This window comes from Fukomys damarensis, unplaced genomic scaffold, assembly GCF_012274545.1.
Source record: "Fukomys damarensis isolate Sample0158 unplaced genomic scaffold, DMR_v1.0_HiC HiC_scaffold_16, whole genome shotgun sequence".
Lineage (NCBI taxonomy): Eukaryota > Metazoa > Chordata > Mammalia > Rodentia > Bathyergidae > Fukomys > Fukomys damarensis.
Genome location: NW_022900928.1, coordinates 27,008,616 through 27,035,761, shown reverse-complemented (window position 1 = coordinate 27,035,761; position 27,146 = coordinate 27,008,616). Strand labels below are relative to the sequence as shown.

General features: G+C 38.5%; 1 protein-coding gene and 1 long non-coding RNA gene across 3 annotated transcripts in view; one reads left to right on the top strand and one right to left on the bottom strand.

The window, feature by feature from the left end:
• Positions 1 to 12,958, bottom strand: part of LOC104847707 — a 25,918-nt gene extending 12,960 nt beyond the window's left edge. The window contains exons 1-2 of the long non-coding RNA XR_776221.1: positions 12,869 to 12,958; positions 2,013 to 2,104 (exon numbers count right to left, since the gene is read on the bottom strand). This is a non-coding gene — a long non-coding RNA (uncharacterized LOC104847707). The remainder of the gene's footprint in view (positions 1 to 2,012; positions 2,105 to 12,868) is intronic.
• Fam168a (family with sequence similarity 168 member A) overlaps positions 1 to 27,146 on the top strand; it is a 73,168-nt gene that overhangs the window by 4,697 nt on the left and 41,325 nt on the right. The window lies entirely within an intron of this gene.

Here is a 27,146-nt window from a genome sequence, read left to right as displayed (position 1 = left end):
TTTTTCCTTTTTTTTTTTTTTTTTTTTTTTTTTTACTGTATGCCCAAAAATTGAGGCCAGCATTTTATAGATATTTATTTTTGTACTTGTTGCAATCCTGTGGCATCATTACTAGCTTCATGTACATCTTTTAGAAAAACTAAATTTAGAGAATGTAATATGTTGTATACTTTAAAATGTTTAAGTATAGATTGTGATATGAACTGAATGTTTGTGTCCCTCCAAAATTCAAATATTGAAGCCCTAATCTCCAGTAGGATTGTAATTGAAAATGGGGCATATATAGGTTTAGATGAGGTCCTGTGGGTGGGGCCTTCCTTAATGATGGGATTAGTTTTCTTACCAGAAAAAAAGAAATGCCATAGCTCTCTGTGCCTGTGAGGACTGAGCAAGAAGGTAGCCACTGTAAGCCAGGAAGAGCCCTCAGTAGAATCTGACCATTGCTGACATCCTGATCTAAGATTTCCAGTCTCTAGAACTGTGAGAAATAAATGTCTGTTGTTTAAGCCACCTAGTCTATGTTATGGCAGCCCAAGCTGATTGATACAGGAATTTCTCAGTTCATGAATGCTTCTGTTTGTAAAATATTCAGTTCACAAATAAAAGCATGGGCAAAATTTTGTTTCCATTCACAAACTCCACACTGAGTGACAGACATGACGATGGCCATCTTCACGCAGACACAAATGCAGCCATCTTCCCCAAAACTGTAAAACAAATTAAATTCATAAACCAAGGCACCACTGTGCACACTAACTATAGTGGACATTTGGGTACCCTTCACTTAGATTCACCACAACAGTGAGCTCTTTACAAATTAGGGCATTTTCTTTTTTTGAAGGTTTCAGAAAGAATTATGAAATATAGTTAAGATTTAAACATTATTTTCTCTGTTCTTTTTTTGGTACTGGGGATTGAACTTAGGTCCTTGTGCTTGTGAGCCAGGCGGTGGAACCACTGAGCTAAACCTCCAGCTCTCTTTTTAAGATGTTGTGATAGTGCCTATGTGCAATAGGTTTTAGAATATCAACTAGAAATAAAAATATATAGAGATGAGCTCCAAAGAGTTTATTTGGAAATATGCAAGAATTGTTATTCAGGATATGCATGCTATAGTGAACCATCAACACAACCAGGAAGGTTGGCACAAAGGGAAAACTTTTAAGGAAAAAAAAAAAAAGAAATTCATATAAATTGTTTTGAAATAAAGACATTGGTTATAGAAACTTGTTGCAGGAACTGGTATGAATTCATTGATGGAGACAGTTGTTGCTAGGCAAGTGTCCTTGTGCAAGAGGTTTATTCGGAATATTGTAGTCTCAAGAATTTCTTGCAGTAAATTCTATAACAGGCATACATGAAATACTATAGCATATATGCATACAATCTCATGGCTTCATGCGTACAGTTCATGTCCTCCTGGCTCCATTTTTGTAGGGGTTTTGACATAGTGGCACTATTTTGATAATGAGAACTGCTTCATGAATCTTTCAGATTAGCTATAACACTTGGTCAAGTCATTTAACCTTTCTGAATTTTAGTTTCCTCAGCTGTCACATGGATAATGATCTAAACAGATGGTTGGTTTGTGAGTCCATAAAAATGTCTGTAAAGCCTCTACCTCACTGTCTCATAGGTGACATTCAGTAATGGCTGTTATAAAGCACAGCAGTGCATATGCCTCTGTAGGGAGAAGAATATGAGATAAAGATGATGACTTAAATTACAGACCCAATTCCACCACTTAAGAACTATGTAACATCAGAGAAGTTTCCAGAGAAGTTTCCACTTTCTGTTGCTGGGACAAAATATCTGACATCATAGTTTAAAGGAGGAGAAGCTTGCTTTGGGTGACAGTTACAGAGGTTTCAATCCATAGTCAGAAACATCAGGGGAGATGGGATGGCAAAGGAAAGCTTCTCAATTAATGGCTTCCAGGAAGCAGATACTAGGGAGGAGCCAGAGACTAGATATAGACCCCAAGGTCATGCCCCCGATCTACCCAAACATACCAGAAGTGTGCTTTACTATTCTCTAAGGCATCTCTCAAGCCAAGCAATTTGACAGTCAAGAGTAACCATCGCAATGGGCTTTAATGTATCATCTGCAAAGAAAATATATTATGAATCACTTCTTGGCCTTTTAGCTAAGATCAAGTGTAGAAAATATATTATGAAAAATAATATAATATATATTATATAAATAACTATATGAAAATATATTATGAAAAAGGGTTAGGAATGCTTTCTTCATAAAATAGCTGAGAGTAATACAAACACCTGGCCATTGACTTGTGATGCACTTTCCAAAACCCATTAAGAAAAGAACTCTGAAATGTGAGAATAATTGAAACTCTCAAATGAATTCATTATTTTATGGTTGGACAGATGAAAAGTAAGAAATATTTTGCAGGAAGTATTAGAGCTGGGTCTGGAACTGTCTGGGCCTGTGTTTTCATTTTCTCTCTACCATAAAATAGTAAGCAAAGTTTAATCTTTGTTTTCTTACATCCTGTCCTGACCACTTCCCACTCTCTACTGGCTTATATCAATTCAAATGTTCCCCCTGAGTTCTGTGTTGGGCCCTTAATGAATTTCCTGGTTTCAGCCTATAGCAAATAGTATGTCCAAATGTTCTACACATACAATCAAAAGATACGACTCTCACAGTTAGAAGGCTAAAGTATTAATCTGTTCAAAAGTGTTCTTTTTTTCTTCACCAGTTTGTTTGTTTGTTTGTTGGTACCGGGTATCAAACTCAGGACCTTGCTCTTGAGAAGCAGGTGAACCACTGAGCTAAATTCCCAGCCCCAGTTTTGTTTGGTTTGTTTGTTTGTTTTTTCTTTGTCTGTAGTTCTTAATAGCTAGGTGTAGAGGCACACACCTGTAATTCCAGCTACTTGGGAGACTGAGGTAGGAGGATTCCAAGTTAGTGGCCAGCCTGAGCAACTCAGTGAGAGCCTATCTCAAAATTTAAAAAAAGAAAGGGGCCAGGAATTCAGCTCGGTAGTTCTGCCACCTGCCTGGAAAGTGGAAGGACCTGAGTTTGATCACCGTTACCAAAAAGAAAAATTCTTTTCTTTTAAAGAGCTGGAGATGTAGTTTAGTGTAGAGGCCTTGTATTCGATCCCCAGTACCTCAAAAAAAAAAAAAGTACTTTCTTTGTATAAAAAAATTAGTCAAATAATATCAGCAGACTGTGTTTAACACAACAGTTTATCAGCTAGAAGACCATGAAAATTAAGCGGACAAGCTGCAGATATAGAGAATAATCTGACATCTCAGTAAGGCTAAAAAACAAGGTCATGGGGCTGGGGATTTAGCTGAGTGGTGCCACCACTTGCCTTGCAAGTGCAAGTTCTTAAATTCAATCCCTGATACCCAAAAATATCCCCCCACCAAAACAACAAAGTCTGTGCAGTTACCCAAGCCTTGCTCAATGTGCTCTCTTTCAGAAAGATTATCTTACAGGGTTTTAACTGGTATTTGTACTGTGTTTGTTCTTGTTTTTGTTTGTTTATTTGTTGTGTTTTTTTTGTTTTTGTTGACCTTGTTTATTTTGGGGGGTTCTTTTTTTTTGAGACAGGGTCTCAAAATGTAGTTCAGGCTGGCCTTGAATTCACTGTGATTGTCCTGCCTCAGCCTCCCAAATGCTGGCATTATAGGCATGTGTTACCACACCTGGCTTGCAAAAAGCTTTTGTGGTCTTCTTTTTTCATATTTTTTATGACAACTCTGAGGAGATGGCCCTTATTTTCAAGATGAAATGACGGTTCAGCTTGCTCAAGGTCACGCTATTATTGCAGAGCCCAAACTGACTCCATATTTTCAGTTACAAAGAAGTACTTTTCTTGCCATGGCATAGATGACTATATCTGGGACATTACAGTGATTAGGGTCTCAGCTGAGCCTGGAAAATGGATTCTAATTCCTATAACTGTTCCAGCAAAACCTCTTTTGATCTTCAAACTAATTGTCTCTACTCAGAAAAAGACCCCTCAAGTCACTAATTGTACTCCTCACTGAGAGTGGAAGAACGGCCTCTAGAACAGTTATGCCAGCCTGTGGCATGTGTGCCGCAGCAGGCAATTTGCCATCACTGCCCTACAGAAAATTCTTTTTGGTACTGGGGATCAAACTCAGGACCTTGCACTTGCTAGGCAGGCGGCGACACCACTGAGCTAAATCCTCAGCCCTACAGAAAATTCTTGTGAACTATTCTTTCTATAGTTATGAATAACTTCCTTTATTGTTAAATCCAGTGGACCATTTTCAGCCCTCATCCTAATTTAATACCTTTTTATTGATATCCCTGACCCCCCTTGCTTCTTGAAATGAGTTTCCTTGCTCTTACTGACTCCACTGTATTTTTGTTTGTTTTTCCTTTCTTCTTCTCCAAGTATTCCCGAATCTCAGCCCCTGAGATTTTCTTCACCTCCTCACCCATTAAAAATTGATGTTGCCCAAGGGCCCAGTTTCTCATCTTTCGTAATTTCAACTCCTATCTAGAGGCCAATGAGTCATATATCCAATTCTTGCAAACTATTCTTCTGGGCTTCAGGTGAGCTTATTCCATCTGTCTTCTGAACATCTCCGCCAGTGTCACATACTTTGCTGAGACTCATTGTGCCTGAAACTGAGTATATTATCTCATCTCTGTAACTGTTCTTTCTTTTTATTAATTTGTGATTTAACTATACAATTCAGTATAAATTTAAATTAATACTGTAAATTTGAGTATTTAAGTATACAGTTTATTGACATAAGTTTGTTCATACAGTTGTGCAGCCATCACCACTGTCCATCCACAGAGCACTTGCAAATCTGTTACTCTGTGCCCATTAAACAGTAACTCCCTACACCACCATTCCCCAGATACTTAATGTAAGTAGAATTATGTCTTTATCCTTTGTGTTTGGCTTAACTCAGCCTAATGTTCTCAGGGTGCTTCCATATCATGTAATGTGTGTCAGAATGCCCTCCCTATTCAAGATTCAGTATTCCATTGTGTATGGATATATAATATGACATTTTGTTATTCATCTGTCATTTGTCACTTGAGTTTCTTCTACATTATGACTATTGTGAATAATCTTGTGTGAACACCATTGTACAAATGTCTCTTCAAGTCCTTGCTTTGAATTCTTTTGAGTACATATCCAGCGGTACAATAGCTGGATCATATGTTAATTCTATTTTAAATTTTTGATGAACCACCATATTGTTTTCTTAGCAGCTATATCTTATCTTCCTATGTAATTTCTTACTCTTCTGAGTTTTCCATATAATATAGGGATAATAGCATGTACATCTTCAGAAGTGCCTTGAGGATTAAGTGACATACTATGTGTAAGGCACCTGGTATGTGGTGAAGACTCTTATTGGGGTACTTAAGAATTAGTTTTTGTTTTGTTTTGTTTTGTTTTAATTTTTATTGAGGTTATTGGTACAATCTAGGTATACAATACAATTACATTCATCATTGGGATTCTGTACCTTTACATAATAGGTCTTGATTCTCATTTTTCCCCTTGTCCCTGCCCTCCCTTCACCCCCTCCTCCCCTCCCCATTTACAAACACTTTATTTCCATTTTTTCAGTTTCTCATATTTTTTTCCTCTCCCTTATTACCTCTCCCCGACCCTTCCCACTTTCCTTACACCTTTAGCCCTTTACTTCCTATTTCACATTATTAATTGTCTCATTAGGATCCTGTGTACTATTATAGTTTTTCACACCAAAGAAAAAGAATTAGTGTTTTGTTAGTCATAATTACATCCCTACCACCTGGCACAAGGAGTGGCACAGAGTAGGCTTTCAGTAAATTTTGAAGGAAGAAAGCTGAGGAAGAAAGAAAAGGATGGTATTGGGAATTTGAGTAGAGATCATAGCAGAGAAATATGCACTGGGATTGAGAACAAAAGCTGTTTTGTGATTCTGGCTGTTCTTGCTAATGAGTAGCATGTCTGATACAGCAAGGAGAGTGTAGGACAGGTAGCCAGTGCGGGAAGGATTGTTCCTGCTTTCCAGTGTGGAGGTGTGGTGGTGGTTGTGACAGGGTCTCACAATATAGTTCAGGCCTTGAACTCACTATGTAGCCCAGGCTGGTCTCGAACTCATGGTGACCCTCCTATCTCAGACTTCTGAGTTCTGGGATTGCAGGTGTGTGCTACCACACCTGGAAGTTCCTGCTTTATAGGCAAATGAAAATTTCTTTTGGATGATATTTTGTGATTAGTCAACTCCTCTGGATGGACCAGGTAAAACAGGAATTTTTTTTTTCTTTTGACTTATGAGCCAGGTACGGATAGCAAAGATCTTCAGAGAAAACAAAAAAAGGGATGTTTCCCCCTTGCCTACTTGATTAATAGAAAATATTGGTTTTTGAAACAATGGTAATTGGAATCTGACAATTCTTTTGAGCTACTTAGTATGGAAGAATTGTCTTTACATCTCTTCTACTACCTATGCAGTCATCTTTGGACTACCTCACTTTGAATCATTTCTTCCTTTCTAACAAAGTCAGACATGACTTTTTAAAACAAAATTTGACTCATAAAATTTATCTGAAATATTAAACAGCAAGGCTCCACTAAAACTTGTAGTAATACATAAGTATATTACTTTGCAAGTTAGAACTACTATTTGTGATCTCATTTTATCCTTATAGCAGTACAATGAATTAGAAATGCCCACCACGGACAATTTAGCAACTTAGCAACACACTATCTCAAAAACAAACAAAAAATACAGCTCAGGATGTAGCTCAGTACAATGATGTTAGGTTCAAACCCCATACAGCAAAAATAAAAAATAAAAATTTAAAAATTCCTTTTACAAAGACTCAGAAAAGCATACTGGAGCTGGGTATGGTGGTGCACACTTGTGATCTCCATACTCAGGAGGCTAAGGCAGGAGGATCACGGTGAGTTTGAGGCCATCCTGGGATACATAGTGAGTTCAGGGTCAGCCTAAACTACACAGGGAAAACCCACCCCAAAAAACAAAAAAAAGGCATACTGGTTATAAATTACAAAGCTAGGATTAGAGTTTAGGTTTAGTGAATTCCAAATCCATGACCAGTGCTCTTTCTTTCCATACCACCACCGTGTCTGATGAGACATCTCTGGATTTTGGGGTGTATACAAGAAGGGAGTGAGTATATATCTCGCTCATATTCTACATGGTGCTAAAATAAAAAAGAAAATGGATTTAAACTTGTCTGGGCAAGAATTATACCCGTTACAGTATATTACTGTTTGTATGTGACTAATTTTCTTTCTTGGATTATAAAATAATTTCCCAACCTCTATAGAAAAGAGCAATTTATTATCCCCAAAAGGAGAAAAGTGTTAATGTTAATGAGGTTGTTATTCCCTTGCTCCTAAATCTTTCTTGGCTTCTTTTTCTACAAGAAAAGTAGCTTTTTATTTATTTTTTTTGGTTCTAGGGGTTGAGCTCAGGACCTTGTGTTTACAAGGCAGGCATGGTGCCACTGAGCTAAATAAATCCCAGCCCAAAGGTAGCTTTTTGCTTTTTTTTTTTTTTTTTTTTTTTTTTTCTTTTCGGAATTTTTCCAAAGGTTGTTTTTTTTTTTTTTTTTTTTTTTTTTTTTTTTCCTTACAGGAATTACTCAGTTATTTGTATGTCTTTCTAGATAGTGAGCTTTTTTTATTTTTTGGTACCGAGGATCAAGCTCAGCCCCTTGCGCTTGCAAGGCAGGCAGCAGAACCATTGAACCAAACCCCTGTTTGATAGTGAGCTTCTTGAGGGCAGGAATCTGTGCCTAGAATACAGTGGGCAGTTACTTATTAAATATACTTTGGATTATGATCATTATTAGTTTTTAATAATTATATTATTGCTGTTAACAAATGTTAGAGTGATAGCTACCCTTAATAATTGTCACTAGGGGGCCAGGCACTTTACAAACTCTGTCTCTAATTTTCATGATAATCCTTCAAGAGAGGGCTATTATCATTTTACATATGAGAGAATAAGTTTTAACTAAATGAAGTAACTTTCTCAAAGTTATATAACTTAGAAAAGTCACTTTAAGTGAAATATACCTTTAAAAAAGTTTTTCATGGTAAATATACACAGCATAAAATTTACCATTTTGGCCATTTTTAAATACATAGTACAATTTTGTGGCATTTTGTACATTCATAATGCCGTATGGACCATTTCTACTGTTTTCAGAAACTTTTCATCATCCTAAACAAATTGTATATTCATTAATAACTCCCTCTTCTCTTTCCCCCAGCCCTTGGTAACTCTAATGTGCTTTCTGTTTCTATGAATTAGCCTACTTTAGATCATTCACATAAGTAGAATCATAAAATACTTATTCATTCATCTAATCTGTCTCTTTTTAAGTATCCTGGAATCTGCTTTCGCCAGTAGGCATTGAAACTGGCTGCCACTTTCTGTGCTGGTCTCTCAAAGATCCAAACCAAATCTGAGTACAGAACCATGATACTTGACCCTTATTGCCAGACTATATCAAAATATCACATGCTACTGATCTAGGGGGAATATAACTCTCAACCTACTAGATGTCAGATGTGCCGAGTTCATGTCTCATGAAATTGAAGAATTAATTCCAAAGGATAAAAGAGGTTAAAGGTAGGAACGGTTTATTGAGAGATACCTCCTGAGAGACAGGTGGGGTCCTGGGAGTAGGTTGCCACTGGGGCCCTTTGTCGGGGGGGGTAATTTATATAGCAAAGTCACAATGTGGGTACAACGTGGGTCAAACTATAATCAACCTACAGGATTAGGAGTATAGCTGCTTAGCTAATACTGAACCACTAGGAAAGTGGGTCCTGTAGCAAGGGTACATGGAAAGAACAAAGACATTTTTGGGAAACAATGGGCCGGGATGCTCTGGTCACCTACTCAGGCAACATGCCTATCTGGACTTCCTGGACCAGGTGGTGCTATTTATAGTATAATTCCAAGTTACTACTTATCCTTTGGGGAGGCATGTAGGTCTGCCTGTTGCATCTTTATCTTGAGGGAGACCTGGTCTTCCTCAGCTTCACCTCCAACCACTATTCTGAATGATGTCTTTTATTTTTTTCTGCTGACTTCCTTGACAGCCCAGCCCTCTCTGACTATGTATTAGTTTGTGTGTAACTAAGCTGCCTATAAGAGTACCCCATTAATGTCTACATTTTAATGTATCAGTGAAAATTAAATTTAGATTAAAAAATGAAATATCTATTGAAAAAAAGTCCTTATTGTGTACCTTAGCTCTAGCAGGCTGTGCTAGAAACTAAAGAGTTGGTGACTACTGGGCAAAAGACTGACATTTATCAGCCTCTTGGTAGAACTCTCCCCTGGATGCTCCTTGTATTCTGCCTGGAAGCCAGTGTTCCAAAATAGTTACCTCAGGTAATTTCTGCCAGTTTAATAGTTGTATAGATGGAGAGATTGGTTCCTGGGACTCTCTCTTCTCTCTTCTTCCATGATATTACTCCCAATGTAGGTATCCTTATAAACAACAGTGAACTTTTGTTGTCACATAAAAAGGTCTGTTATCGTTACATCAAAGAAAGCATCAGGTGTATTGCTTTCTAGATAAGGTAATGCTATATCACAATATTTATTCTTTGGAAAAAAATAGCCATCATTTTGCATGGTAGTGGGAGGCATGCTTTCTGTGTATGCATCTGTAATAGATTTTCACAACTAGCTGAATTCATAGCATTTAGTTGTATTCGGTCAGCTTCCATTGCTGTGATAAAACACCTGAGACAATTTATAGGAAAGCTTGATTTTGGCTCATAGTTTCAGTCAATGGTAACTTGTCCAGTTCCCTTTGGACCTGTGGCAAGGCAGAAATTCATGGTGAGGGTACATGGTGGAGCAAGCTCTTCACCTTATGGCAGCTAGGGAGCAAAGAGGAAGAGCAGAAGAGGATGGAATCTCAGCGTCTTCAAGGGCATGCCCTCAGTGACCTAACATCCTCTGACTTGGCTGTACTCCTAAAGGTTACATCACCTTCCTAAAAGTAGCATAGGCTGGTGGCCAGGCCTTCAAAACATGGTATTTGGAGACCATTTATCCAAAATGAAGATAATCAGTCTTTGGCATATAAAATAATGGAGAATTGGGCTGGGGATTTAGCTCAGTAGTTTCACCATCTGTCTCGCAAATGAAAGGTCCCGAGATCAATCCCCAGTACCAAAAAAAAAAAAAAAAAAAAAAAAAAAAAGATGGAGACTTATTCTTGTAACTCATTTTGTTCCTGGAGGCTGAAATAAAGAATTTAAACCCGCACCCTTTTGTAGAGTAAATTTACAGACTCTCTGACTCTCTTCAGGACACATCTATAAGTTGCAAGAGAAGGGTTTCTTAGAGATACAGGACACATTTAAGAGCAGAGTGTGGGTGCTCAGAGAAATGCGATACACTACATAGTAGTTTGGAACTGGGAATCTTGTGTGTGCCTTGGTAGGTGGAAATCTGGGGAATTGATAATCCATAGTTTTGGTCTTGTCTAGTGAGTGGGAGAGGATGGTCCATCCATAGTAAAATAATGGTCCATTCACATGGGAAATTCTAAAAGGTGGTCCATTCACAGGTAAAAAAGACCATGTGCAAGTAAAAAGGAAATAAACATGCATTTGTAGGTGAAAAGAAGTTGCCCAGATTTACTAAGAACTGGGTTTGTACCCTGAAGCTGCAGTTTTTCTTAAAAGTAGTTTTTAAAATCTTAATTTCCATGTCCCTTTTCTACTTAGCTTTCTGTCCTACCTTAGACAAGATATGATATTAAAGTGATGTTTAAAATTTAAAAATTTTTATTACAGTCAAAATTCCTGGGCACCAGTGTTATCACTGGCGTTTTGGGGGTCCTAGAGTCTCCTTTAAGAGGTGGTTTATAGGCTCTTTCTATCCTGTGAAAGGAATTGGTGAAGAAAGTGCAAACAGTAGCAAAGTTTTATTAAAGGTAGGAAAAGAAACAGGCTCTGCCTGCAGAGTGAACTTGGATGAAGTAAAAGTAGGAAAAGTACACTCTACAACATGAGGGTGGGCCATCTGCAAGAGAACGCAGTGGCAAAATCTCAATGTGGACTGTCCTTTTTGTAGCACCCACTCCTTAGGATGGCTTCAGTTCTAGGCCACCCTATGGAAAACCTGCTCCAGTTTTCAGGAGAAGTCCATGTGCAGGACTTTGGAAATTGTGGGATTTTGTAATGAACAAGTCACACCTATTTCCCCATCCAGCTTTGCCATGCTGTAATCTCCTGTCTTAGCATTATTCACTGTATTTTTTATCATACGTTATGAACACACTCATGAAGCTGGGCGTGGTGGCACACACCTGTAATCCCAGCACTCAGGAGGCTGAGGCAGGAGGATTGCTGTGAGTTCGAGACCAGCCTGGGCTACATAGTGAGTTCCACGTCAGTCTCAACTACATAGTAAGACCCTGTCTCAAAAAAAAAAAAAAAATCAAACACACTCATGAAATAGGATTTCCAGAAATCCTTCAGAAAGTGGCAAGAATGATAGGTGTTTCAAATGAGGAAGAATATTTTCAGTGGGATAAATGGTAACGTGTCTTTTAGTGTAATGATTTTTAAAAATTGAAACACATACCTTGTACAAATTGCTGTAGAAGCGTGGTATATGTCAGAGGTTGGTATCAGGAAATAGTTTCTGAGAAAGCAAGCATGGGACTAGATTTTGAAGTGTGAGAAAGTGTTCTGTTTCAGGTCTGATTCTGTTATAATAACTGTGAGACACTACTTTTGTCTCTAATAAAGATGTGGAGAGGAGAGAGACCACCTAGGCAGGCATTGTGTGGGCAGTGATGCTGTTTATTATGCTCGGACCAGCTGGCTGCAAGCAAGCTGAATAAAGGATATCCAAGCCATGCGTGGTGGTGCACACCTGTAATCCCAGCACTCAGGAGGCTGAGGCAGGAGGATTGTTTGAGTTCAAGACCAGCCTGGGCTACCTAGTGAGTTCCAGGTCAGTCTCAACTACATAGTGAGACGCTGTCTCAAAAAACAAACAAACAAACAGGATATCCAGCACAGAGCAGACGGAGAACAGAGCATTTAAAGGTAAAGGGAGGGATTATTGTCTTGAGGAATTTGGGCAGATAGTGAGGTCACACTTCTTGGGACAGGCAGTGGTTGTGGATGCCATCAGGCTTCTTGGAGCAGCAGTGGGTGAGACATAACTTATTGTCCTTGCTCTTCTTGCACATTCCTTGCTGAGGCTTGATGATGCCCGAGCCATGCTTGGTAGTGCTCCTGCCCATGCAGTTGCCATGGAGGTGGTGTGTGCTCCAGCCCTGTGGTTGTCTTACATGTTGGTTTAACATTATCTACTTTCCCATCCAGGCTACCAGGGGCTTATGAGCAGTTTAGAAAATCCCCCAAATTCTAATATTCTGGACATTAACCTTTAAAGTTTTCTTCGTTTTTTATTATAACTTTTTCTCTTAATGTATTTCTTTTGCCTCTTCTTTTACTTCTTTTATTTGTTTGTTTGTTTGTTTATGGTACTGGGCTTTGAACTTGGGACCTTGTACTTGCAAGTCAGGCATGGTGCCACTGAGCTAAATCCCTGGCCTCCTTACCTCTTCTTGAATGCTATTTTCTGTGTCCCTTCTTGGAATCTGTGGTGGTGTTAAAGGTTTCAGAAATAGATAAAATGAGATAAGCTCAGTACTTACTCAGAGCCCTCTCCTACAGTGACAGTGGCTTCTGTTAACCCAGGGCTTCTTTCCCCAGAACTTCTGATTTTCTTGGGCAAGATCAATAGGAAACCAAAAGTTTTTACACAAGTATTCTCTGTCAGGTAAAAAAGCCGAAAACCAAGACCAGATCAGAACCACTACAAACCTTTGTTGTAGGGACAATCCACCTGGCTGTCTCCGATCAAAGGAGACAGAGAGCAATATGGCAGAACAGAGAGCTTCTTTTATAGAACTGGGGCGGAGTTAAGTGAGATTGTATTAGGGATTGGAGGAGCCTTTGGTTTATGACATCACCAGTTACTTGGGAGGTAGCAAGTATCTGGTTACATTTTGGGCGGGAGAAGGGACATCCTGGTAGGTGGGGGAAACCATCCTTTGGTAGGTGGGAGAAACCATCTTTTTAGGTGAGAAGCAGGTCACATTAAGGGGAGGGAAATCTAATCGTCTCCTCCTTTGGTCAGGCATAACCAAGGCCACCACTACTGAGCTCCTTTTTCCTGCTAATTAAACTCATCCAATTTAATTTAGTTTTCTATTAGTTGCTTATGTTATCTTAGGCAGTGGTAATATACTATTTATGTCCCTGAATATAACTGCAGATTGGTGATATGTTAATGAAGGACTTGAAGAGATTTTGGCTATGTTGCATAGATTCTCCCTAGGATTTTTGTTGCTTAACGGAGCAGGAAGCTGCACTTAAAATCGTAAGACTGGAGTCTGCTTCAGCTTTGCCTCTGAGTAAAAACTTTCAACAAGTTATAAAGGTAGAATAATACCTATCCTATCCATCTATCACTTGCTTATGAGACTTTAGGGGAGATAATTGATCTGTGAGAGATTTTTAGTGAGTCAGAGCTAGCCACAGGTTTTTGTTTTTTTTTTCTCTCTCTCATTGAGTTTATTGGTACATTTTAGGTATACAGTACACTTACATTCATCATTGGGATCTTGTACCTTTACATGACAGGTCTTGGTTCTCATTTTTTTCCCCTGTCCCTGCCCTCCCTTCTCCCCCTCCTACCCTCCCCATTTACAAACACTTTATTTCCATTTTTCATTTTCTCATATTTTTTTCTTTTCCCTTATTACCTTTCCCCTACCCTTCCCACTTTCTCTACACCTTTAGCCCTTTTCTTCGTATTTCACATTGTGAATTGTATCATTAGGATCTTATGTACTATTACAGTTTTTCACACCAGAGAAACTATTCATTATTTACACATGTGTGACTAATGATTTCACTTAGGTGTATATCCTCAATATGTAACCATTTTCCTATGAATGAATCTAATTTCTCATTCTTTATTAGCCACAGGTTTTGAATTGACTATTTTTATCCTAGAGATTAACACAGGCTGAAGCCCCAGGCAAGGCTAGGAGGTTGTTCCTTTTCTGTGATTTGAACAGAATTCCCTAGCATTTAGAGGCAAAATTGTTTTGCTTCCCAGGATGGAGTCCATGACCTCTAGACAGGAATGGGAAAGGTCCAATGGGTGTGAGGGTGGGAGCAGGGGGCAGAGTGGGCCTCTACTTATGTCCCAGACCCATAGAGTAAGTTTGTTTCTGCAGTAGAAGGGTTACTAAGAATAGCGATCTGCTAATAATGATTGGTATCTGTTGAGCATCCATTATGGGTCATACCCAGCATTGTGGAAACTTCTACCAAGTATACATGACATTAGGAGAGAATGAATTTATTCCTGGATGAAATGAATAGCATAGCAGCTACTCTGAGGTTAAAATTTAAGATAGCGTTAAATAGTCATATTTATCTTCTATAATATAGATACTTTTAACACTCCTTGAAAGTATACTCTGTTTATTCAGTGCTTTCCTGTGTCTTGTGTGAGAAGTATGTTATCATTTTACTTAATCTTTATTATCTGAATTTTAATAGTTGTAGACTGGAGTCACGAAAGATGAAAAGATTTATGCCTGTCACATAGACAGTAAGTAGTGAAACCAGACTCAAGACTAGATTGAGATGTTCCATTCTTTTAACTATTGAGCTATGTGCAGTCTCCCATATTATTTACTACCTTAAAATTATGTCTGTCCTCTCTCCCTCCCCCTCCTCTTTTCCTTCCCCTCCCCCTCCCCTCTTTTTTTGGTGCCTGGAATGAAACTCAGGACCTCATGCTGTGCTTGCCATGAAGGCACAGCACTGTTGAGCTACATCCCCGGCCCCAGATTACTTATATTTGTGTAATATCTGTTGTCCTATGTGACCAAGATATTGCCTAACACAGAATAAATCCTTATTAGAGGTTGATCAATCCTCTTACTCCCTAGAAATGGGGACAACACGGGCTAAAGAAAAAAAAAGACAGTAGAGACTTGCATAATTTCAAATATATAGGGGCCGGGAGGTCAGTGCCTCAGAGTGGACAAAGACAAAGACACTTGGTGCTTGCCACTATTTATTGGGCTCATAGGGAGTATCACCTGACTCATTGAGCAGTGATAATCCTAAATTCAAAAGGAATTTATAGTCAAGGGAGTATCAGATGTCTCAGAGGGCAGTGGTAATCCTGTGATGATGAGGATCTTAGGCTGAGAGGATCTTAGGGTGATGAGTTTATGTTGATTAGGATGGTGAGAAGAGCAAAAGTCCTTACAACGATAGGTGGGATCAGTTAAGATGATAAGGGATTTGCTCCTTCACAGGTGAAACCTTTCTCTTTTTGTGTTACTACTTGGTTCTTAAAGAACCAGGATGTCTTAGGCTGATGTGAACTTTGTCTTGAGTGTCACAGCATCATGGACCGTTGAGGCCTCAGATAGCCCTAATCATAATTTTCTCCCCAAAATTATGTAGAATGGCTCCTGACAAATCCTCAGTGAATAACTGGTTGGCTGAATATATAAATGACTGAATAATCAAGCCTCTAATAATGAAAGCTTTTCCTAGGTCCATAAGACTCTGGCAGATTAACTGTTATGGTTTAGATATTGGGTCCCCTCCCACCACCATGTTTTTGGAAAGTGATTGGATCATGGGGTGCTATACTCATTACTGGATTAGTCTACTGATGAGCTCGTGGCTGACTGTTAGGAGGTGGGGCCTGTTTGGAGGCAGCTCCACTGGGGGTGTGACCGAGAATGATATCCATGTCTCCTTCCCTAGTCCCTCCCTACACTGTCTGTTTCCTGGCTGCCATATATGAGCAGCTTTCCTCTACTGTACCCCTCTGTGATGATGCTTGTACCTTGGAGCCAGCCAACCTTAGACTCAAAATGTGAGCCATAATAAGCTTTTCCTCTACATTGTGGGTGTTGGGTATTTTGACCCAGCAGTGATGAAAGTGCTAAGACTCTGACCTCCATTTGGAATAGACTTTTCTCTTCTGAGGCTCTAAGTCAGTGATTCACATTAAGCTGAAAGCCAATGCTTCCACACAGAAATAGTGACATTTATAGGGAACTCTAGACAAATTTACAGAGTTGCCTCAGAGCTTTTATGCCCCTTTCCTTCTCATTTACCCTAATATTACCTTAAGGACTCAGTATGTCAGTTCACCGATAACTCATTTACAGCTCCTAAGCTATGAAGGGGATCACATAATTGTCTGGTTTATGTCTGTTGCCGCAGTTTGTACTCTATCCACATGCTCCTCTCCCTTCTCCAACCTTATAATCTATCCCTAATCATTACTGTGGGGAGCATGAATGTGTTGTATAATTTTAAAAAAAGACAAGCTGGATTTTGTTGTTGATAGCAGCTTGTTAGTAGTAGCATGCATATACTTTGGGAGGTCAGAGAACCCCCTTTTCTGACTTGTCCTTTCCTCCAGAGTGTATTGTTTTAAGAGAATTCCCTTTTGAACGCAAATTTTTTTCCTTCTTTTAGGGGGAGGCTGGAATTGAACCCAGGGCCTCAGAGTTTGCACATGCTAAGTTTATGCTTTACCTCTGAGCTACATCCCCAGCCTCTCTAAACACTTTTTTTTTTAATAGAGAACTTTGCCTTATGAAAACCCACAGGCAATACTCAGTGTCCTGAGCATTTGGAATCTATCTGGTCTTAATAGAAGAACCTGTAGAAACCTGTTACTATTGACCTTCTGATTGGGGTGTGAGGACATGTCTTGTTTTATTTCTCTTGAAAAGGGGATCAGTAATGAGGTAAATACCGATGTAGTGCACCTCTCCTTAGGGACAGAGAGACTTTCCAACATCAGGCAGTGCCCAACTGTGGGGATCCAAAGTCTCCAACTAATAATTAATTTGTACTTTATAGCAGTGGTTTTCTAAGTGTAGTCTCTGGGCTGAGGAACTTGTTAGAAATATACATTCATGGGTCGCACCCCAGACCTACTGAATCAAATTTTGATAATAGTTCAAACCAAATTCTTTGTTTTTCACACTCTGCATATTTTTCTGAAACACATAAATATCTTCTTCTTTTCTCTCAATTCTGTGAACTTGTCTTGGGATTATTGTCATAAATATAATTCCTTTGAGTTCAAAACAGTTTTAGAAATACAGATCATGTCTCAGTTACAACAAGAGGGGTAACTGTTGGCTTCTTAAAAAATTAGGAAGTCTGGGAGCAGATAGCCCCAAATCCTGAGCATAGGGGTGGAAGCTATAGTATAGTGTTTGGTATTGGTGAGGTGCCAGATGCAAGGCCAGTCTTGGCAAGAGAAGAAGTATATATATAGGAACCAGGCTGAGAGGGTCCTTATGCAATGCCACGAAGTCTGTAACTATATTGTTGGCAGTGGGTAGCCACCAGAGAGATTTGGACATGGTGGATGGATTGGCATTTTTGAAAGATCTCTCTGATTGCTGATTGCAGTGAGGAGGATGGGTTGGAGAGAGAGAATGAAGGTAAGAGATAGAAAGCTCTTGAAATAGTTTAGTCAAGACAGCTAAACTAGTAATGATAGTTGAGATGGAGAGGAGAGGATATGTTTGCAACTTTTTTTTTGGAGACTTGTTAGAATAGTCTTTGGCATACAGTAGATATTTAGTATTTGTGGAATATAAGTTAGAACTTGATGTTGGATTTGGGGAGTATTATGGTTTGAATCAAAAATGTTCCCTCAAATGTTTATTTGTTCCGTGGTGGGGCTTTTTGGAAGGTGATTAGTTCATGGGGGCACTGATCTCATAATGGGTTCAGCCATTGATGAGTTCATAGATGAATGTACTATTACTAGGTGGGGCCTACTTGAATAAAGTAGGTCACTGGGGACATAGGTTTCAAGGGTACATCCTGACCCTGGCCTTGGTCCTTTCCTCTGTCTGACTTTTTCGCTTTCACTCTGCTTCCTGGCTTCCATGAGGTGAGAAGCTTTCCTCTGCTTTGTCCTTTTGCAGTGATGTTTCTGCCTTGGAACCTGCTTACTGTGGACCATTCTGTCACAGCAACAGGAAGTTGACTAACACAGGAAGCGAGAGAGAAAGAAGAATCTGAATTTATCCCAGGCTTCCTCTGCCTTAAGTGACAGTTTGGTTATGACTTCCACTAGATTCTCAGTGGTACCGAGTTCAGTGAGCATAGTAGGGAGCTTTACTTTTAAATGTTTCTCAGGTAATATTCTTGAAACTCTTGGTGACCCCCCCCACCCTTTCTGGAATTGGGCATTTCTGAGCTTAATATATCTTAGTGATCATAGAACAAGATAATGTTATTCTCACTTTACAGATTGGGAATTGAGGTACAGAGTACTCAAGTAACTTGCCTGGGGATCATCCAGCTGCTCAGAGGAAATGTTCTTTCCTCTACAACTTGTTGCTTTTGTGTAATACTCTTGACTTCCTGCTGTAATTTCAATTGATTATAGGTCATAATAAACCAAATAATAAATTCTAATTACTCAGCTGTTAAGATGGGGCCAGGAGCTAATTGTAATACTATGTACCTTCTAATTCAATTCAACGGAGTGTACATACTCACATTATACAAAGAAAGTTATACTGATGCTTCCTTAATGTTGAAGAGTGGAGGAAACCTCATAAAAATAGTCAGACATTCTTCTGCCCTCATTCTCTTTTATCACATATATCTGGCTTCAGTGTTACCTGCCACGCAACAAGAACAAATTACTTAACCTCTCAGGGCCTCGTTATTTTGTTTGCCACTTATAAAACAGATGATGGGAGATGTTCATTTAATAGTGATTCTTACTATTTTACAGATGAGGAAACAGAGGTTCAAAATATCTTAAGGACTATAGGGATCTTGCCCAGGTCACCTAATAACCTATTGGTGCTGTAAGCCCTGGACACCTACCCCCAATCCCCAAGGGTTGAAATGGTAGTGCTTTTTGAGGGTCTTTGTGCAAATACTTGTTTTGTATTTCAGTTTATTTGAAAACCCAGTCTTGGTGTGCATGTCATACATGTTTCCCACCTACTTCTTAGAACCTGACCAGTGAGTTAACAAAGTCTCTAGGAAAATCAGTACTTTAAATTTGTAGAGCCCAAAAAGACTTTCGAAATATTTTTATATACATCTAGAAATTTTGGCTCTTTGAATTCTAGATCTGGCTTTGCCTGAAGAATGAATGTCAGTAATTTGGGTCCAGCTTGGGCAACTTGCTAACTCAGACTCTTTCTCAAAATAAGATATAAAAAAGGCGTAGGCCTGTAGCTCAGTTTGAAGGCCCTGGGTTCAATCCCTAGTAAATTGTGTGTGTGTGTGTGTGTGTGTGTGTGTGTGCGTGCGTGCGCGCGGGCGCGCATGCGCGCATGTGTATGAGTGTTTCTCAGATAATTTTCTTGAAACTCTTGGAGACTGATCCTTTTTTCTGGAATTAGGCATTTCTGAACTTAATATATCTTAGTAGTTATAGGACAAGATAATGTTATTCTTATTTTACAGACACACACACATACCCATACACACCACGTTTTGAAAGTTGAAGTGATTAGCCCAAAGTCACAGAGCTAATAAGAGCTAGGAGGTGAACCTTGGCTTGCCTACAAATGAAACTCTTACTTTTGTTTTTGTTTTCCCATTAAGTTTATTGGTACATTTAAAGCAAATAGTTCAGTTACATTTATCATTGGGATCTTGTGCATGATATGTGTTGGTTCTTATTTTTTCCCCATACCTCTGCCCTTCCTTTACCCCCTTTACCCTTCCCTATTTACAAAGACTATGTTTCCATTTTTTCCTTTTTTCACATTTTTTCTTTTCCCTTATTTCCTTTCCCTTCCCCTTCCCACTTCCCCTTTAGCCATTTTCTTCCTATTTCACACTTTCAATTATACTATTTGAGCCTTATTTACACTTTTAGTTTTTCACACCAGAGAAACTATTCCGTATTTATTCATGTGTCCTATAAGCTCTTACTGTTGTATAACTCTAGTGTTTGTCTTAGTTTGATACCTAGATTCAGTGTCCACAAGAATAATGGAAACTTCATTGCCTGAGCACAAGTAATGCTACTTAAGTTATCTCCTGTCCTTAACTTGGAGTTGTAGGAGCCTCTCCAACCCAGAAGCCAGACCACATGATAATGCTCTTTCTCTCTTCTGTTCTCCCATAGCATTTGTTTTATTTTGTTTTGTTTTTGAGACAGGGTCTCTCTATGTAATTGAGACTGACCTGGAACTCACTATGTAGCCCAGGCTGCTTTCGAACTCACAGAGATCCTCCTGCCTCAGCCTCAACCCGGGTGCTGGGATTACAGGTGTGCTCCATTACACCCGGCTCCCATAGCATTTTGTATTCCTTTCTGTGATAGCCTTTACTCCAGGCTGCTTATATGCTTGCTTGTCTTTTCCATTAGATGGTGAGTTCATAGAGAGCAAGGATTATATTTTTATTTTGTATTCATTGTAGTATCCAGCATGCATACAAGTTCAACTATTTAGTTGAGTTAATGAAAGTTTGTATGCTTGACTCACTGTTAAAGGTAGTCACTTAGGTGTTAACATGTAACATGTGCACAATTCTAAAAAACATGGATTTCTAACCTCTCACCTAATACTTAATTGTAGTACTGGGAAGAGTTAGCTCAGAAAGGCTATAGAGTGCAAGCCTCAGCAGGTGTGGTGGCATACTCCTGTAAAACTAGCACTAGGGAGGCTGAGGCAGGAGGATTGTCATGAGTTCAAGCCTGGGCTAAATGAGCTCAAGGCTAGCCTACCATATAGCAAGACCCTGTCTCAAAAATAAAAATTGAGTCTTCCTGATAATAAATGTAAAAATGAGTGTTTTAAACAACCTGAGCATAAATTAAATTCATTTATATCTATGCATTTATAGCTATATGCATTTATATCTATATGTTTGTGGGGGGGTGCTAGAAATCAAACCCAGTGCCTCTTCCATGCTAGGAAACATTCTACCATTGAGCTACAACTTCATTATTAAAAGGAAAAAAAATTGTGCCTCTTTAAATCCAGGTACCAGGGATTTAGTTCAGTGGTTCCGTTGCCTGCCTTGCAAGTGCAAGGTCCCAAGTTCAATCCCTGGTGCCCATCCCCCAAATTCCTCTGGACCTTCCTATCTCCTGAAGTTGTCACTTCTTTCCTTTGTTAGCAATATCTACTCACTTTTCAGCACTACTTACTGTTCATTCTAACCTGTGTTGAATCCAGAGGGAAGTATTGTCAAACTGTATATATTAAAACAACAGCAACAACAACAAGCAGTTCCAACTGTTTGCCGTCCACAGGAGTTACCTTTAGAATCAGTTACAAATTGTTTGAAATTACAAGTATGGAAAAAAATCATGCAAACAGCAACCTTCAGAAAGCTAGAGAAATTATACTAATGTCAGACAGAACAGACTTTATAACAAATGAAAAATGTTATTAGAGATAAAGAATGGTATGTTATAATGAGAAAAGGATCAGTTGAAGAACAGTTATAAAAATATGCAAAGCAAAAACTGACAGAAATGAAACAGGAAAAAGATAGTGCAACAGTGATAGCTGCAAACTTCATTGCCCACACCCACTTTTTATTAATGGTACTGGGGATTGAGCCAGGGGTTCATACATGCTAGGCAAGTGCTCATCACCGAGTTCATCCCTTGCCCTGACCCCCTTTTAAATTTTGATTCAGGGTCTCACCAAGTTGCCCAGACGCAGCCCCCCTCCCGCATTGAACTCAGGACCTAGGACTTGCAGGCACTGAGCTAAATCCCCAGTCCTCAGGCTCATTTCAAATTCACAGTCCTCCCTCCTGAGTAGCTCGGATTACAAGCATAACCAGCCATGCCTCCAAAATACCCTTACTTTCAATATTGAATAGGCTAGGTAGAAAAATCAATGAAAAAATAGAAGACTTGAATAACACTGTACACTAATAGACACCTGTAGGATACTCTAATAACAGAAGAATATAATTCTCAAGCACGCATGTAACATTTTGCAGGTTAGACTATATGCTAGGTTGTAAAACAACTCTCATATATTTGAAAGATTGAAACACAATACTTTCCCTGATGGAGAACAATGGAATGAAATTAGAAAACAGTTTGAGATATTCACAATTATGTAAAAATTTTATTCATAAATAACCTGTGGTTAAAAGAAGAGATATACAGGAAATTAGGAAATACTTTGAATGAAATACATAAAAATTTATGGGATGCAGCTAATTGGTACTTAAAATTTATGGCTACTGTAAATATATAAATTTAAAAAGAAAAAAGGCCCAGTGTGGTAATCCCAGCACTCTGGGAGGTTTAAGCAGAAGGGTTGCAAGTTCAAGCCCAGCCTGGGGACCTTAGCAATGTAGCAAGACCCCCTTCTCAAAACACATCAAAAAAAGGGCTGGGGACATAGTTTAGTGTGAAAGTCTTGGGTTCACTCTGCAGTATTGTAAAAGAAAAGAAAACAAAACGACTTAATATTTCACTGTAACACACTGGGGAAAAAAAGTAAACAAAATTGAAAGGAAATACTAAAGATTGGCATATAAATCAGTGAAATAGAGTAGGCAAAAATAATAGAGAAAAACATTTTTTAAAGATCAGCAAAATTGATAAATTTTTTAAAATGTTTTTTTGTTTTGTTTTGTTTTTTAAGACAGGGTCTCACTGTGTAGTTCAGGCTGGCCTTGTACTCACTATGTAGCCCAGACTGGCCTCCAGCTCTGAGCTGTCCTCCTACCTCAGCCTCCCAGAATGCTGGGATTGCACGTGTGCGCCTCCACACCCAGCATTCATTCTTGATTTTAGCAGTCTAACACAAAAGAGATGAAGAGCTGGGGATTTGGCTCAGTGGTTCTGCCCCCTGTCTTGCAAGCACAAGGGCCTGAGTTCAACCCCACCCCCAATACCGCCCCACCCCCACCAAAAGAGATGAAAAATTTAAAGTGAAAATTACAGAACACTAAAGAAAGAAATTGAAAGAAGGCATTAGAATATTGAAAGACCTTGCCTGTTTATAGATTGGCAAATTAATATTGTGAAAATGGCCATATTACCCAGATTGACCCACAGATTCAGTGCATTCCCCATTAAAATATTAATGACATTTTCACAGAACTGAAGAAACAATCCTAAAATTCATATGGAAACACACAATAGCCTAAGCAAAAAAATTGCCGGAGGTATCACAATAACCAATTTCAAATTGCATAAAAAGATATAGTAATAGAAACAGCATGGTATTAGCACAAAAATAGACATGTAGACCAGTGAATAAAATAGAAACAAATCCATGCAGCTATAGCCATCTAATCCTTGACAAAGGACCAACAACAACAACAACAAAAAGTTAAAAGACTCTATTTAACAAATAATGCTGGGATAACTTGATATTAATATATAGAAGAGTGAAATTAGATCCCCATCTCTTAGCCAGTATAAAAATTAATTCAGAATGGATCAAAGCCCGAAGTAAGTATAAGACCTAGAACTTTGAGACTGCTAGAATAAAATATAGGGAAACACTTTAAATTTTCCTTAAGTAAAAAACAAGAATCAACAAATGGGATTACATCAAATTAAAGTTTCTACAAAGCAAAGGAAACAACCACTAGAATGAAGAGAGACTATAGAGTGGGAGAAAATCTTTGCCAGCTACTCTTTTGACAGGATTGATTTCTAAAATATATAAAGAAATAGTTTAACACCAGAAAACTAGCCCAGTTACTAAATGAATTTAATAGATAATTACACCTCACACTTCAAGAGGCTGAGGCAGAAAGATCACACTTTGAGTCCAGCCTGCAAGATCCTGTTTCAAGCCAGGTGTAGTGGCACAGACCTGTGATCCCACCACCACTTGGGAAGCTGAGGAAGGATGATCGCTGTGAATTCAAGGCCATCCTGGGCTACATACCAAGATCCTGTCTCAGAGACAACAACAACAACAACAACAAAAAAACATGAGCTAAGATGCACCTCAACAGGAAGGCCTTTCCTTCAATCTCCAGTGTCACACACAAAGTACAATTGACCAATAAGTATATGAAAAATTATTTAATATGTTTAACCATCAGGGAGATGTAAATCAAAACTACATTGGATTCCATCTCACCCCAGTCAGAATGACTTATCATTAAAAATACAAAAACATCGGGATTTAGCTCAGTGGCGCTGTGCCTGCCTGCCTGGCAAGTGCAAGGCCCTGAGTTTGATCCCCAGTATGGTGGGGGTGGGGTGGGTATAAAACCAGTAAATGCTGGTGAGGTTGCAGGAGAAAAAGGAACCTTTCTACCCTTCCGGTGGGAATGTAAATTAGTATAGCCAATATGGAAGTTGGTATAGCTGTTTCTCAATAAACTAAAAATATAACTGCCACATGAAGCTGGGCAGGGTGGTGCACACCTATAGTCCCTGCACTGAGGCTGGCGAATTGCAGTCAGTTCACTGCCAACCTAAGCTACATGTGAGTTCAAGGCCCACCAGAACTCTACATAGTGAGACCGTGTCTCAAAAAACAAAAACAGGGCCGGGGATTTAGCTCAGTGGTTTGGTGGCCTGCCTTGCAAGCACAAAGACCCGAGTTCAATCCCTGGTACTGGAAAAAAAAAAAAGAACTACCTTCTGACCCAGCTATACTACTCCTTGGTATATACAGAATTAAAGTTGGTATATTGTAGGGATAATTGCATACCCGTGTTTATTATGGCACAATTTTCAATAGCCAAGATATGAAACCAGACTGTGCCCATCAGTAGATAAATGGATAAAGAAAATGTGGTATATAAACACATAAAGAAAAATGAAATGTCATTTTCAGGTAAATGGATAGAACTGGAGATCACTGTGTTATATGAAATAAACCAAACTCAGAAAGACAAGTTTCATATGTTTTCTGTAATATATGGAATCTAAAAACTATGACACGAAAGTAGAAGGGAGATTATTACTGGACAAAAGGAGGAAGAAGGGGGTGTAAGAAAGAGTAATGGAGGATAGATACAATCAAAATATGTGATTATAGGGAAATACCAGATTGAAATCCCAATATTTTATAATAAGCACTAATAAAATATACTTTTTAAAATGCAGGGCACATTACTACTAACTTTATAAAAATAAAAGAAATATAAAAGTGTGCTCTGTGCATATGACAAAAAATTAGACACCTAGGTGAAATAGACAAATTCCTAAAAAGACACAAACTACTAACGCTGACTCATGAAGAAATGGAAAATCTGAGTAGACCCATAACAAGAAGAATTAGTAATTTTGAAACTTCCCATGAAGAAGAACTCAAGCTTCTTTGGTGACATTTACTAACTATTTAAATAACAACTAATACCAATTCTCCCCAAACCTTTCAAAATAGAGAACATGAAGGAACCCTTTCTAACTCATTCTTTGGGGTCATTATTACACTGATAGTAGACTAGACATAGGCATCACAAGACAAGAAAACTATAGACCAATATCGTATTTTGAGCTTGATGCAGTTGGCACAAGCCTGTAATCTCAGTATTCTTAGAGGCTGAGGCAGACTTAGCAAAACCTTGTCCCAAAATAAAACATACAATAAAGGCCTGGGGATGTAGCTCAGTGCCAAGGACTTGGGTTCAATCACCATTACTGGGTGTGGTGGTGGTGGGGTCCCATTTTGAATACAAATGAAAAAATTCTCAGCAGAGTACTAACATTGTTTCAGATTCTTTTCAACACTTGGTGTTGTCACATTTTTAAATGTTTACCAGTCTCACCAGGTGTGGTGGGGTGGTAATGCATGCTTGTGATCATCTCTGCACGTTGGGAGGCTGCGTCAGGAGGATTGCCAAGTTCAGTTCTAGCCTGGACAACTTTTGAAACCATGTCTCAAAATTAAAAAACAAAGCAAACAAAACTGAAAAAAACAAAAACAAAAACAAAAAACACTGAGGATGTAGCCCAGCACAAAGGCCCTGGGTTCAGTTCCCAGTACCATGAATGAATGAATAATGAAAATAAAAAAATAAAATATTTACCAGTTTGATAGGTATGAAATGATGAAATGCCATATATTCATATTTTGTTGATTGCTGGTACAGTTGAATATCCTTTCATGTTTTTCACTCCTCCCAAATTGTTTGATTCCTTCTATAAATTAGTCATATTATTTTCATTTCTTGTTGACTAATGTGTTTTTTTTAATGTGATTTTAAAATTTTGGATATTAACCCTGTGTTATATGTGTTACATATGTGTTTTTAGCCTCTGTATTTGTCTTTTCACTTTGTTTAATGGCCTCTTTTGTCATATAGAACTTTATGTTGTGATGAATTAAATTTATCACCCTTTTGTAATTCTTCCTTTTGATCTTATCTAAGAAATACTCCCTAACCACAAGGTCATACTGGTGTTTTCCTATTTCTTTTTCTAATAGTTTTAAATATTAAGGTCCTTGGTTTTTCTGAAACTAGAGAAGTGTGAGGTGAGGATCTCATTTTATTTTTTTAGTTTTCAGTTAGCATTAATCGTGTCTTGGATAAATCTGATTGGCTATGACACTGCCATGCACAAAGCTATCATTTTATTTTTTTAATGTGGAATACAAGTGTCCCAATATATTTTATTGAATCTAAGATTTTTTTCCCATTGTTGCATCTCTTTAATAAGTAGAATAACAGAATGAAATAGTGAAAAATGAAAGAAAGGGGTTCATGGACTACATTCTTTTTTTTCTTTTTATTGAGTTTATTGGTACAATCTAGGTATACAATACAGTTATGTTAATCATTGGGATCCTGTACCTTTACATAATAGGTCTTGATTCTCTTTTTTTCCCCTTGTCCCTGCCCTCCCTTCACACCTCCTCCCCTCCCCATTTACAAACACTTTATTTCCATTTTTTCAATTTCTCATATTTTTTTCCTCTCCCTTATTAGCTTTCCCCCACCCTTCCCACTTTCCCTACACCTTTAGCCTTTTACTTCCTATTTCACATTATTAATTATCTCATTAGGATCCTGTGTACTATTATAGTTTTTCACACCAGAGAAACTATTCAGTATTTTGGTTAAAGAAATCTCTGTATGAACATTAAAAATAGGG